General features: G+C 41.7%; 1 pseudogene; it reads right to left on the bottom strand.

Moving 5' to 3' along the window:
* Positions 1-524: 524 nt before the first annotated feature.
* LOC147356913 (heat shock cognate 71 kDa protein pseudogene) lies at positions 525-12,148 on the bottom strand (annotated as a pseudogene).
* Positions 12,149-14,101: the final 1,953 nt, after the last annotated feature.

The raw sequence follows: 14,101 nt of genomic DNA, 5'->3' as shown, positions 1-14,101 counted from the left end.
ATGAAGTACAAGCTGGGATTGCTGGGAGAAATATCAATAACCTCAAATTTATGGATGACACTACTCTTATTGTAGAAAGCAAAGAGGAACTGAAGACCCTCTCGATGAAAGTAAAAGAGGAGAGTGAAAAAGCTGGCTTAAAACTCAACATTCAAGAAACTAAGATCATGGCATCTGGTCCCATCACTTCATGACAAATAGATGGGGAAACAATGGAAACAATGACAGACTTTATTTTCTTGGACTCCAAAATCACTGCAGAGGTGACTGCCACCATGAAATGAAAAGAAGAGCTTTTTGGAAGAAAAGCTATGACCAACCTTGTTGTGTTAGTCACTCAGTTGTGTCTGACTTTTTGCGACCCCGTGGACTGCAGCCCACCAGGCTCCTCTGTCCATGAGATTTTCCAGGCAAATATACTGGAGTGGGTTGCCATTTCCTTCTCCAGGGGATCTTCCCAACCCAGGGATCGAATCCAGGTTTCCTGCACTGCAGGCAGATTCTTTACCAAGTGAGCTACAAGGGAAGCCCCAAAATCTATACCAGGCTGGCTTAATCAACCTCTTCAATGGTGGACCCAGAGGAGACACCACCTGATGGAGGAGCTCCACCACCAGGGAAGCCCCCAGGCCTTCCTCCTGGCAGTCCCCCAGGCATGCCTCCTGCGCTCTGGTACAGCTTGGTAATGATGGGGTTGCAGAATTTTCCAGCTCCTTCTGCTGATGTTCAAATTCTTCCTTCTCTGCAGTCTGGTTCTTCTCCAGCCAGTTGATAATTTCATTACGCTTGTCAATAATCTTCTGTTGGTCTTCATCATTAATCTTGCCCTGAAGTTTCTCATCCTCAACAGTAGCTTTCATGTTGAAGGCATAGGATTCAAGTGAATTCTTTGAAGACACCTTATCCCGCTGCTGCTCATCTTCAGCTTTGTACTTCTCTGCTTCTTGAACCATGCATTCAATGTCTTCCTTGCTCAAGCGGCCTTTGTCATTAGTGATAGTCTAATCACTAATGACATCACTAATGACCAACCTAGACAGAATATTAAAAAGCAGAGACATTGTTTTGCTGACAAAGGTCCATCTAGTCAAAGCTATGGTTTTTCTAGTAGGCATGTATGGATGTGAGAGTTGGACTATAAAGAAATCTGAGTGCTGAAGAATTGATGCTTTTGAACTGTGGTGTTGGAGAAGACTCTTAAGAGTCCCTTGGACTGCAGGGAGATCAAACCAGTCAATCCTAAAGGAAATCAACCCTGAATATTCACTAAAGGACTGATGTTGAAGAAGCTCCAATACTTTGGCCATCTGACGCGAAGAGCCAAATCACTGGAAAAGACCCCGATGCTCGGAAAGATTGAAAGTTGGAGGAGAAGGGGGATGACAGAGGATGAGATGGTTGGATGGCATTACTGACTCAATGGACATGATTTTGAGTAAGTTCCTGGGAGATGGTGATGGACAGAGAAGACTGGTGTGCTGCAGTCCGTGGAATGGCGAAGATCTGGCTATGACTGAGTAACTGAACTGAATGACTGACTTGAAAGACAGGCTAGGAGGAAGACCATGTGTGCGTGCTTAGTCGCTTCAATCGTTTCTGACTCTTTTTGATCTGTTGGGCTGTAGCCCTCCAGGCTCCTCTGTCCATGGGAGATTCTCCAGGCAAGAATACTGGAGTGGGTTGTGTGCCCTCTTCCAGGGGATCTTCCTGACCCAGGGATAGAACCCACATCTCTTATGTCTCCAGCATTGGCAGGCAGCTTCTTTATCACTAGCACCACCTGGGAAGCCCAGGAGGAAGATCATGGAAAAAGAAAAAGGAGATCATCTAAAAAGAAATTTAAAAAGACACTGAATTTTCATAGTATCAGCTGTCAGCTCAAAGTATTGACCTGAGTGTTAGCAAAGGTGAGAAAATCATTCAGTGGTATTGTCAACACACACATATACATCTATAATTTCAAGCTGAACCCTGGAGTAAGACTTAAATTCTGCCCATAGAAAAGCTCTCAGTTGGTCTGCACATACTGACAAAGGGTTTACTGGACAGAATCGGAAGTCTAACAAAAGGGCCAGTTAATTCCAGGGATGACTTCTTTTGCTGGCCTCAGATACTACCTCCGACTCAACATTGTTTCCAGTCTCTAAGAAAATCATAATAACAATAATTGCTAAACTCTTCCCCAAGTTCTGTTATTTACAAAGACTCTTATCAGTTCATTTGCTTCTGTGAGGTAGGTAGGGTCAGTACTTTTATAAAACCCGACAGATGAAGAAGCTGACTTCGGCCGCTCCCCAGAGTGCAAAGCAACTGAATAAGCCACAAACTCAAGCCCTGGGACTCCAGATCCTAGTACTCCCCCCCCCAACCCCCGCCCCCACTGAGTTGAAATGTCATGGAACATCTAGAAGCAAAGGTGCAGGTTTTGAGGTGGGCTGGTACATTCCAAGTGGAAACTGAATATCCCAAAGGGCTTTGATCTGAGTGGTCCTCCTAGAGAATTCAAGAGGAAGGATTCCGGCCTTCCACAGTCAGATTAAGCAGAGGGAGACAACTAACTTGATTCGTTCCTTTACTTTTCTCTTAACTATGTAAAAACCATAGGCCTGGAGGCTTCCAAAGTAGTGAAGGCCAAATATTCTGAGTTCTTTTTTTTCCCTCACTCTATTACTTTTTTATTGGTAGAAGCAATAGAACAAAAACATGAGTATTTATAGATTTTTCCAAATATCTGTTATATAAATTTCTAAGGTAGAATCACTGGGTTCAAAGATATGCACATTTAATCTCTGACATATAGTTAAAATGCTTTCCTTGGAATTTCTTTAATTTTTTGAATTGAAGTGTGGTTGATTTATAATACTGTGTCAGTTTCCGGTGTATAGCAAAGTGATTTGGTTTTATATATATTCTTTTTTCTATTCTTTTCCATTATAGTTTATTACAAGATATTGAATATAGTTTCCTGTGCTATACAGTAAAATCCTTTTTGTTAATCTCTTCTATATGGTAGTATGTGTCAGTTAATCCAATACATGAGTCCTTTCGCATTATAGATTAATATAAAGTTAACAGCAACAGTGAAAGAAAATGATTTCACACCTACAAAATATTTTACTATAAGGTCTCAGTTGAAAATGCTTATCTGACTAGTAATACTTTTCTCACCTAACAAGGTATATATGCTGCTGCTGCTGCTCAGTCGCTTCAGTCGTGTCCGACTCTGTGTGACCCCATAGACGGCAGCCCACCAGGCTTCCTGTCCCTGGGATTCTCCAGGCAAGAACACTGGAGTGGGTTGCCATTTCCTTCTCCAATGCATGAAAGTGAAAAGTGAAAGTGAAGTCGCTCAGTCATGTCCGACTCTTCGAGACCCCATGGACTGCAGCCCACCAGGCTCCTCTGTCCATGGGATTTTCCAGGCAAGAGTGCTGGAGTGGGGTGCCATAGGTATATATAGTAGTTGCTAAAGCTTGAACCGTATCTAGTTATAAGACAGTTCTAAACAGTGTTAGGTCAAAAGCATTGTCTGGCTGTTATTCTGACCAGGTAAAAATAGTCAAGCAATAGCTTGATGGAAACGGTTTTAAATTTAAATTACTTAAAAGTGAGCAATCAAATTTTGTCTGTGATTGACTCAGTGATCTAGTCATTCTATAAAATTTAAATAATATTAATAGCTAATGATAGTTAAGTTTTTTGACTGCTTAGTGTGAGCCAGAAACTGTGCATTTACATACTTTCATTCCCGTACAATTACATGAATGCCAATACTGTTACTAGCTACACAAAAAAGATGTAAAAAACAGACTGAGTGCCTAGGTAACTTGTCCACACTATACAGCTACTAATCAGCTGAGCTACCACTTGAATCCGGGGCTGTAGTGTTCCAGAGTCTAAACCTTTTACTATGCCCACTTGACTCAAACTTAGCCAGATCCTCTGTCTCAGTTAACTTCCTAATGTTCTGCTATATTCCTAATGCTGGTTATCAAACCCAAAGACAGCTTACTTTGGAAAGATAGAATTAAGTTAAATCAGCTGAGAGCAAAATGGAATACATGCTAATAGGAAAGCCTGCTTTCTATAATGAGGAAGTTTGGTGCCAATCTGAGTAACCAGTGCATGACCAGGAATTGTATCAGAGTGATTCTTTTCAAATAAGAAATTAATCTTCTGGATATACTTGAATTCAAACATAAAAATGTATTACAAAGATTTTAAAATCGTGTGTAATAGGAAAAGACAAAAAATTTGATGGAGCCAGAAGAATAAATAAATTATGACAAATACATACAAGAAAGTACTATGCAACCTTAAAAGAAATTAAACATATTAGTGTGTGCTAAGAGATCAGTCACCAAGACATATGCTACTGCTGCTGCTAAGTCGCTTCAGTCGTGTCCGACTCTGTGCGACCCCATAGACTGCAGCCCACCAGGTTCCCCCGTCCCTGGGATTCTCCAGGCAAGAACACAGAAGTGGGTTGCCATTTCCTTCTCCAATGCATGAAAGTGAAAAGTGAAAAGTGAAAGTGAAATCGCTCAGCCATGTCTGACTCTTAGCGACCCCATGGACTGCAGCCTACCAAGCTCCTCCGTCCATGGGATTTTCCAGGCAAGAGTACTGGAGTGGGTTGCCATTGCCTTCTCCACACCAAGACATATAGTTATGTGAAAAATCAAAGATCTGACTAGCATGACCAGTATGTTACCAAGTCGATATCAAAAGATAGACATACAAATTCATACAAAATAGAATATCACAGGGAAGAGCTACAAGATCCTGGTATTGTCTTTGAAGACAGCACACTTCAGGGTAAGCTACTATTTCCCCAAATATGTGCTTGGCTATCAATACACCCAAGTGTTGGACTGAGGTTATAGAATGCAACTCCTGGACAGCCCGCCCAGTGGATTGATTGTCCACAATCAGCAGGAACATTTCTAGGTGAAGTGCAAATTGCTTTCCCTCAAGCTTGACCCTTCCAAGCCATAATGATAATTGCTGCTGTGTTGCAAGCTGGGCTTATGAACAAAGCAAGGGTTAGCACCTTCCCCTCAGGAAAGCAACCAAGAAGTAGGGACTGCACACATCTGATTGTGACAAATGCCTACCTTACCTGCTAATCAGCGCCCAGTAGTAGCTATCTTGTAATCTCATCAAGGCAGAAAACACCATACCGCTCAGCTCAAAAAAAAAAAAAAAATACATAAAATCTTCTGCTTCTATATATTCCTGGTAACAAATGAAATAGGTTCAATTTTAATCATATGAGCAGTCAATCAAATATCAAATTGAAAACAATGAACTACAAAGAGCCTCCTCGAAGTCACTTAGCATTGATAAATTAGTAATGTATTATTAAATTATTCATATCTTTTTTTCCTTCAGACTATAATGATATACTGTACACAGCACTGATAATTTACTTAGGCCGAGTCCATTCATTTAATTATGCTGCTAAACTTGGTAGGCCAATTGGTCATCATGAGAGTTTCCAGGCAAGCTAATCACAAATATATAGAACATGTTCCTTATTGTCCCCAGCGGCTAAGTGCTAAAATGCTATTTAGTGCTCAGAAGGTTAATGTCCTGCTTATGTAAATTGTCCAATTTAACATTCAGCAGCAGTATCATAAATTCTGGCTCCAGGATTTCATTAAACGTATGTTCAAACTAGTTGACCTTAAAGGTTAACAAGCACAAGTTAAACAGGACAATTATTTAACTCACTTCTTATCAAGAGACTGAAGTGTACTAGCCATTTAATAGCTCTGCAGACTTCACAATTAGAATTCTTCGAAGGTCTCTGATAAAACGGCAGGTCATGAATTTTCATAAGGATGTCAGATAATAACTATTTATAGGCACTTGTTTTTCTTTCTTATAAACTTAAACTTTGATCTTAACATTCAATTAGAAATAAGTCCACAGAAAAGGACTAGGTGACTCAAGTTGCTAGGGTTCGCCTTCATTTGGGTGTGCAGGAGGACTTAAAACCTCATCTCTGCCTTGTCATTCATGGAAATTAACATGAAAGTCAGGGCCTTACCATTAAGGGTGCAGAGCTCAGATGAAGCACAGAGCCCAACACTGAGAAACAACATTGCTCACTGGTGTGAGACATTCAACTGAAACATTTGATATTTTCTTAAAAGACCCCCAAATGTCTATTAACCTGGAAAAAAAAACGCATTCATCTTTGCATTTATATTATGATGGGTTTTAATACAGTAGAAAGTTAGATCCTTCAAGATGTCCTTTTCTTCACCAGTCTGGTTTCTTCTCCTACTCTCCTTGAGCATTATTTTTGTGAAATGGGAGCGAATCACTGGACATGCTCAATATGGCTCTGCTCTCTACGCTGGGGTGAAGCTTGGAGCAAAGTCCCTGGGCTGACATTTCCACGTGCTTCTCTGTGCATCAGGATCAGGCAGTCGCTTCGGGGATGCATTAAATTGGTAACCACACAATCTCAATATTGGACAGCCACTGTCCACCAGGAAAAGGCCCAGAAGTGTTCTCTCCTTGTACGTTTAACTGTTCAGACTGCAGGCTCTTTGGAAGATAAAGCAGCAAATGAGAGCAAACGGGACTTTATTAATAAATCATGAGCTGAATTTCTGTCAGGAGCTGAAATGGAGGAAAAAAACGTGTCCAAATTGCCTGTGGGTATGTTTATGAGGGGTGTGATAAGTAATTTTAAAAATTTTGTAATTTACCTTTGGTTAAAGTAATTAGATGCAACGGTAGAAAAGGAATAGATAGATAGATAAATGTTAAATAATATCTATGCTTGACCCAGCTCCTCTTTTGTGCATTCCTCATTTGCCCAGAGGTTACTGATTTTTAGGAGCTGTTTTAAAAAAAAATCATATAAGGAAGAAATATTTTCTAGCATGAAAATACGTGACAGTGTTTTATATCCTCTTGTGTTGCTCTTCATCCAAACTTCATCTTTTGAATATTGGCTTCAAATCCTGCCTGAAAGGGGACATAAATAAAGCGAAATGGCTAATGGACTAAAAACACTTATGATCAGGTTTTCATAACTAACATTATTGATAGCTTCTCCCTCGCAGGCACCCACATTCAGTGCAATATCCATTTCTAAAGTAAGATTTAAAGCCCTATTTGCAATAAAAAAGCTAGCACATGCAAATAAAGAACACTAGAGTGAGGCCAAGAATGCACCCACTCCCCCTCCCAAGAGATGGGGGAAAGACCTCTTTCCAAAGCAGAGCTGACCAGGGGGGACACAGAACTCTTTTTCAGATTTCAGACATGGCTGTGCATTTAATGGTGCTCTGGAAAAGTCTTCAGGGACAGGAAATTGTTAAGTCCTGAATTTGGAAGCAACCACTGCTGTCTTCTCAGTGGCATTAGTATTTGCACTTGGCCAGATAAATAAATCTGCATGTCTGTACATTGAAACAATAACAAGATTGTCCTGCAGTAAATGTAGCAAAGTGCAAATAAGGAAGCAGGCAAGACGGGAGTATTTTCAGGGAGTCTGGTGGTTTCCATGTCCATTTTCATGTGACTTTCCTGTTGTCGTCGTTTTTCTTTTTACTCCAGGGATTTCTGTTTTAGAAAAGAGAGTGGAAGAAAAGCCTTTCCGATGACTGGAAATTTATTTTGTGTTTAAAAATTTTTGTATCAATAACTCTATCTTTTAAAATATTTTATCTATAGTAACAATAAGAGGATACTAGCAAAGCAGAAAGCTTTTTATCTGCTTCTTGCTATTTAGATGTGATTTCAGTTGAGTTCAGTCGCTCAGTCGTGTCCGACGCTTTGCGACCCCATGAATCGCAGCACGCCAGGCCTCACTGTCCATCACCAACTCCCGGAGTTCACTCAGACTCACGTCCATCAAGTCAGTGATGCCATCCAGCATCACCCTGATGCTGGGAGGGATTGGGGGCAGGAGGAGAAGGGGACAACAGAGGATGAGATGGCTTTAGGAGGGGCATAATTTTCTTCTCTTTTAGTTCTTATTGTTCCCATCTCAGCAGAAAAGAACTTTTTCCTTCAAATTCTGTACTTTATTATTCTAAAATAAAAACATTAAGTTCAGATTGACCTCAGGTGGCTTCAGCCTTCAGTGGCTCAGAGCAAGGCTTGGGCTCCAGGTCAAAGATTGAGGCTGGGTCATAGCGGTGAGAGCACCGAATTCCAGACACTAGATCAAAGGTCAAGGCCCCGGCCCTTCAGCTCTGCAGAAATGAATTTCCTCAAAGATGGAAAGTAGAGAAACAAGTATAGTATTTATTAGGAGGAAAAAAAGTACAGGAGATGTGGACACATGGACAGACTCAGAGAGAGAGAGTTGCTGAGTTGTGCTCTCACGACACCTACATGGGGCATTTCTTCTGGGTTTCCTTTGCCGATCATTTTGATTTGCTTGGTTCTGAGTCCATGTTTAGTATATCTCAGGATCCTCCCATGCGTGCACGTGCATCTCTTAGCCAAGATGGGTTCTACAGAAGGGGCATATGGGCCAAGCATCTCTTAACATCCCTTCCCTTTCGACCTCCACAGAGCCTTTCTGCGCATGTGTGGGTGGGGAGGTCTCCTGACTTGAGATTGAGAAATATGTGGTCTTAGCAGGGTCCAGCCTCCTCTCTCAATTGTCCTGCTATTCTGTCTTGGAATTTCAGTCCATAGGGAATGAAACTCCAATTGCTTTACTCTTGGGGGGGGGGGGGCCGCGGCGGGGAGGGGAGTATCTACCTCCTGCCTCAAGATTACAAAGAGAACTGTAAATCATGGCTTAATTAAATTAATTCAAAAGAGGATTGAATTTGTGGGACTGGTATAGTAACTCAGGTCTACAGCTTCTATTATGGGAGAATCCCCTTCTTCAATTATATTGGAAATCTGAAAACAGTAGAATCCCAATATATGGTCCCCTTGGATCCCCTCCCCTCCTGGCATTGTGTGTTAAAATATGAGAGATTATCACTTCTGTACTATAAAGAATAAGGATGGTTTCAAGCTATATAGCAATCAACAGCAAAACCTCTCTTCCTCCCTTCAGAATCACACGGTCCTGAAAGAGATTAGTGACAGAGAAAAATGTTTTATACAGGAAATTGCAAAGATTTCAAGCCCAGGTATTGGGACTTAGTCGTGAGTCCCTATTATGGTTCTCTATTTTGTCTGAATTTGAGAATAACAGAGAGTGAAGAACGATGTGAAAAGGAGGATGTGGCATGACTGCACACTGTTCATAAATGGCATAGTCATTGCTCAGAGGCAAGCTGAGGCCTCACTGCTGATGACAGACACCACCCAGATGCCAGATGCAACTGATGCTACCTGGGAGCAGGGGGGTGTGGGGCTGGGAATGATGAGAGAAGTGTGACCCTGCTCTCCCCACTCCCTCACCCCACCCACTTCCACCTGTTGAGCAAAGAAGAGTCAGCAGTCCAAATCACAAATACAACCTGCTACAGGCCAGCACTAATCCGAACAGTGTCCATAATGGGAGAGACAAAGGGATACTCAAGGAGATACTCAGCTCAAGGGGATACTCAGCTCAAGGGGATACTCAAGGGGATACTCAGCTCAAGGGGATACTCAGGTCATGGGACAGCTAGGGTGGTGAAACATCAGGAATGAATGGCGGCTAGGTGAAGAATGGTGGAAGGCATGCTAGCCTAAGAGAAGGAAAGAGGTTGTCGTGAGTTGAAGTGTCTCTCCCAGAAAGGTCCGTTCAAGTCCTCATCTTTGGTCTCAGTGGCGTGAGCTTATTCAGAGATAGGGTCTAGGCAGATGAAGTCAAGTTAAGAAGAAGGACTCATCAAGGTCCTACTGTACAGTGCGGGGAACTCTGCCCGACGTCATGTGGCAGCCTGGATGGGAGCGGAATGGGGGGAATGGATACATGTGTGAGTATGGCTGAGTCCCTTTGCTGTGCACCTGGAACCATCATAGCACTGTCAATCGGTTACACTCCAATACAAAATAAGAAGCTTTAATAAAATGAAAAATAATAATAATAAAATGGTGAGGTTGCACTGGATTCGAGTGTGCCCTGAATCCAATAACTAGAGTTCTTATCAAGAGAGAGAGATTCAGAGAGACAGAGAGAATGTCACGTGATGATGGAGGCAGGGAATTTGGTGACATGTGTTCAAGCCAGGGAACTCCAAGGATGACAACCACCCACCAGAAGTTAGGAGAGGGACGTAGAACAGCTGCCTCCCTCAGAGCATATGAAGAAACCAACCCTGCTGACTCCTCGATTTCAAACGTCTAGTCTCCAGTATGAGGAGAGAATACATGTCTGTTATTTTAAGCCATCTAGTATGTGGTACTTTGTGTCAGCCCTAGGAAATGAATTGTTGTTGTTCAGTAGCTCAGTCATGTCTGACTCTTTACAACTCCATGGACTGCAGCACACCAGGCTTGCCTGTCCTTCACTGTCTCCCAGAGTTTGCTCAAACTCATATCCATTGAGTCTGTGATGCCATCCAACCATCACATCTTCTGTCTCCCCCTTCTCCTCCTGCCCTCAATCTTTCCCAGCATCAGGGTCTTTTCCAATGAGTCAGTTCTTCACATCAGGTGGCTGAGAGACGGGAGCTTCAGCTTCAGCATCAGTCCTTTCAATGAATATTCAGGACTGATTTCCTTTAGGATGAACTGGTTGGATCTCCTTGCTGTCCAACGGACTCTCAGGAGTCTTCTCCAGCACAACAGTTCGAAAGCATCAAACTATTACAGGTAGGGACTTGACCTCTTTCTTTTCTCCCAGTTCTTCCCAGCAGTCCACTGGGCCAGAATTTGTTCTGATATCTTTTGTACCTTCCTGAACAGACCTCTCAGGAGGTCTGGCACTGATGACACTAAATGCAAGAATCACCACTCAGAAGTCTCGAGGTCCTTTCTCAAACCGGACCTGCCTTTCAGTCAGTGAGGCCACTGAGATTTGATTTTGTTCTAGTGTCTTAGAATTGATTTTGAACTTCTATTAATTTTTCTTTCTATCCCCAAATTAAAAAGAAGTTCTTAGCTCTTCTCCTGCTTCTCCCATTTCTTTCTCTAAAAACAGTCCTTGGCTGGCTTAGGCCCACTTCCCACTCATCTTCTAAAAGTTTACCAAATATCATACTCTTTATGGTTGGTAGGAAAAGGCAAATGTAACTGTTTGATTACATTTAGAGCTTAGGTTTGGAGCTTAGACACTTTTGATGGAGTTGAAGGGAAAATGAATCTGGCAGTTTCTGTTAGCCTAACCCCAGACACTGCGTCATTGTCTCCTGCAGGGCTGATGCCTAAGAGCTTTTCAGACAAGACTCCCTGGCAGTAGCACTCAGTTTAAGCTTAGATAATCATAAGCATGTCAGTTTTGGCAACATGTGCAATTGCCACTATCTGTAACATCCACAAATTACAATTAATGACTCCAGAAGAACAGGGTTTGGAATTATGAGTGGCAGACCACTTCATATTAGGTTTCTAATGCTCATGATTAGTCCAGGGTTGGATTGACATGACATGAATAGTGGGACTAATTGTTATCCCCAGTATATAATTATTCAAACTAAGTCACAAATGACACAGCATATATACATGTTTATATCTACTTGGCACCAGTATAATTACTCATATACTGTATCAGTTCAGTTCAGTTCAGTCGCTCAGTCGTGTCCGACTCTCTGTGACCCCACGAATCGCAGCACCCAGGCCTCCCTGTCCATCACCAACTCCCGGAGTTCACTCAAACTCACGTCATATACTGTATACATAAGTCTTATAATATCTTTTTACCCAAAGAATTCTTTAAAATTGTTGTTTATTTTTTACATGATTTTAAAAGTTACTTTCATTTACAGTTATTACAAAATATTGGCTATATTCCCCACGTTGTATAATACATCCTTGATCCTATCGTACACCCAATAATTTATGCCTTCCCCTCTACCCCGACACTGGTCACCTCTAGTTTGTTCCCTATATCTGTGAATCTGCTTCTTTTTTTGTTTTATTCACTAGTTTGTTGTATTTTTAAGGGTTCACACATAAGTTATATCATACAGTAGTTGTCTTTCTCTCTCTGACTTACTTCACTTAGTATAACGCCCTCCAAGTCCAACCATGTTGCTAAAAATGGCAAAATGTTGTTCTTTTTCATGGCCGAATAGTATTCCATTGAAGATGTGTGTGCTTCTTCTTTATCCATTCATCTCATGATGAACACTTAGGTTGCTCCCATATCTTGGCAAGTGTAAATCTTACTGCTATGAACATTGGGATATGTGTATATGTTTGAATTAGTGTTTTTGCTTCTTAAAGAACTCTTTTCAACCATTTAAGGGGAACAAAATACTTTGTTGTATAATTTCCACTTTGCTAACTTTCCTGACTCTGCTTCTGAAAGTCAACTATAGTTAACAGCCAAAGCATTTCGTGGAACTTATAAAATCATCAAACCCTTCACAACTAACAAGGGAGGTCTCATTTACTTAAATTTAGGTCTATGGTTGTGAAAATGAAACATAGGTTTAAAGGTCTCCTTCTGCTGTGTAAGTTTTCCTCTGTTAGATAACTTCTGTGTAAAATTGAATACTCTTTGCCATTAACAGGGGGTGCACAGCGATTCATTAAAGAACAGCCTGTTATTACAGTGGCTTCTAACTAGCTGAAGGGAGAGAGAGAAACAGAACCATGAGCATTCCTTTTGCTTCGCCTACGTGGCTCTTTCCCTCTACTTTTTCTTTATAGTCTGTGTTGGGTTTTCCTTGTGGCGTTCAGGCTTCTCTAGTTGTGGCTTAGGGGTTTAGTTGCCCCAGGGCGTGTGGGACCTTAGTTCTCTGACCGGGGATCAAACCTACATCCCCTGCATTGGAGGGCAGATTCTTATAGGCTGGACCACCAAGGAAGTGCCTCTCCTTTCCTCTTATAAACCTCCTTCTTATACCTCATAGATTAGCCACCTGGTAGACAAACAGACATTAAGTGAAGGCAAGCATGAAACCACTGAAGGCTGTGATATGAAAGAATGAGTGTGAACTTGGAAGGCTGGAAATCCTAGCACATCACTTTGTAAGCTGTGACCTTTGGCAAAGAAGTTTATTCATTCATTCAACAAATATACAATGACCACCCACTCTCAGCTGACCACTGGAGTTATGACAATAAAAAAGTCAGGTATGGGCCCTTCACTCAAAAGATTTCACTCTATTTAGCTATCTTCATTGGAAAAGACCCTGATGCTGGGAAAGATTGAAGGCAGGAGGAGAAGGGGATAACAGAGGATGAGATGGTTGGAGGGCATCACCGACTGGATGGACATGAGTTTGAGCAAGCTCTGGGAGTTGGTGATGGACAGGGAAGCCTGGTATGCTGCAGTCCATGGGGTCACAAAGCGTTGGACATGACTGAGTGACTGAACTCAACTGAACTGAACTGTCTTCTCCAAAGCTCAGCTTCCTCCTCTGTTAATTCAGTGTAATAATAACACCATAATAACACCTAATTCATGGAGAAAGTAGGAGGGAATGGATGAGATACAATCTGTGTGAAGGAATTATGAAGCCCAGTAAAGTTAGCTATTATTTCCTCTGAATAGGAAGTTCTTTAAGAGTAAAAAGTATTTGCTATTTACTTTGGTATCCCCTGCACCTTGCATAATGCTTGGCATTTATGAAAAAAATGATTGTATGATTATGAACACCAATAGAGATCAAATTACTCACTTCCTCTTCTGCTCTGCACAAATGATACAGCACTTTGAAAAATACACCAGGTGAGAGCGTGTTATGTTCATCTTAGTATTCCCCTCACCCTTCCTTACCTGGCATAGTCACTGGAGCATAGCGGGGGCTTGGAATTTATTTAAGAAAAATGTCTGTCAGTTAATAATCATTTCAAATAAAAAACTTAAGCGGGGAGGGGGGAGGATCAGCACTCAGCCATGTCTGCTTCAAGCCCCCTACAACCTGCATCCACCACAGCCCTCTCCATTGGCCAGCTACCAATACTGTAGATTTTAGCTTCCACTTTCTTTTTTTTTTGGCCGCACCACTTAGCATATGGGATCTTAGTTCTCCCATTATGTAAAGAGTTTACAGTCAGCCCTAGTTAG

Source organism: Bos grunniens, chromosome 16 (genome assembly GCF_055505025.1).
Source record: "Bos grunniens cultivar Pamir isolate PY7600 chromosome 16, Bosgru_T2T1.0, whole genome shotgun sequence".
Lineage (NCBI taxonomy): Eukaryota > Metazoa > Chordata > Mammalia > Artiodactyla > Bovidae > Bos > Bos grunniens.
The sequence above is the reverse complement of the archived record's forward strand: the minus strand, read 5'-3'. Positions and strand labels throughout refer to the sequence as shown.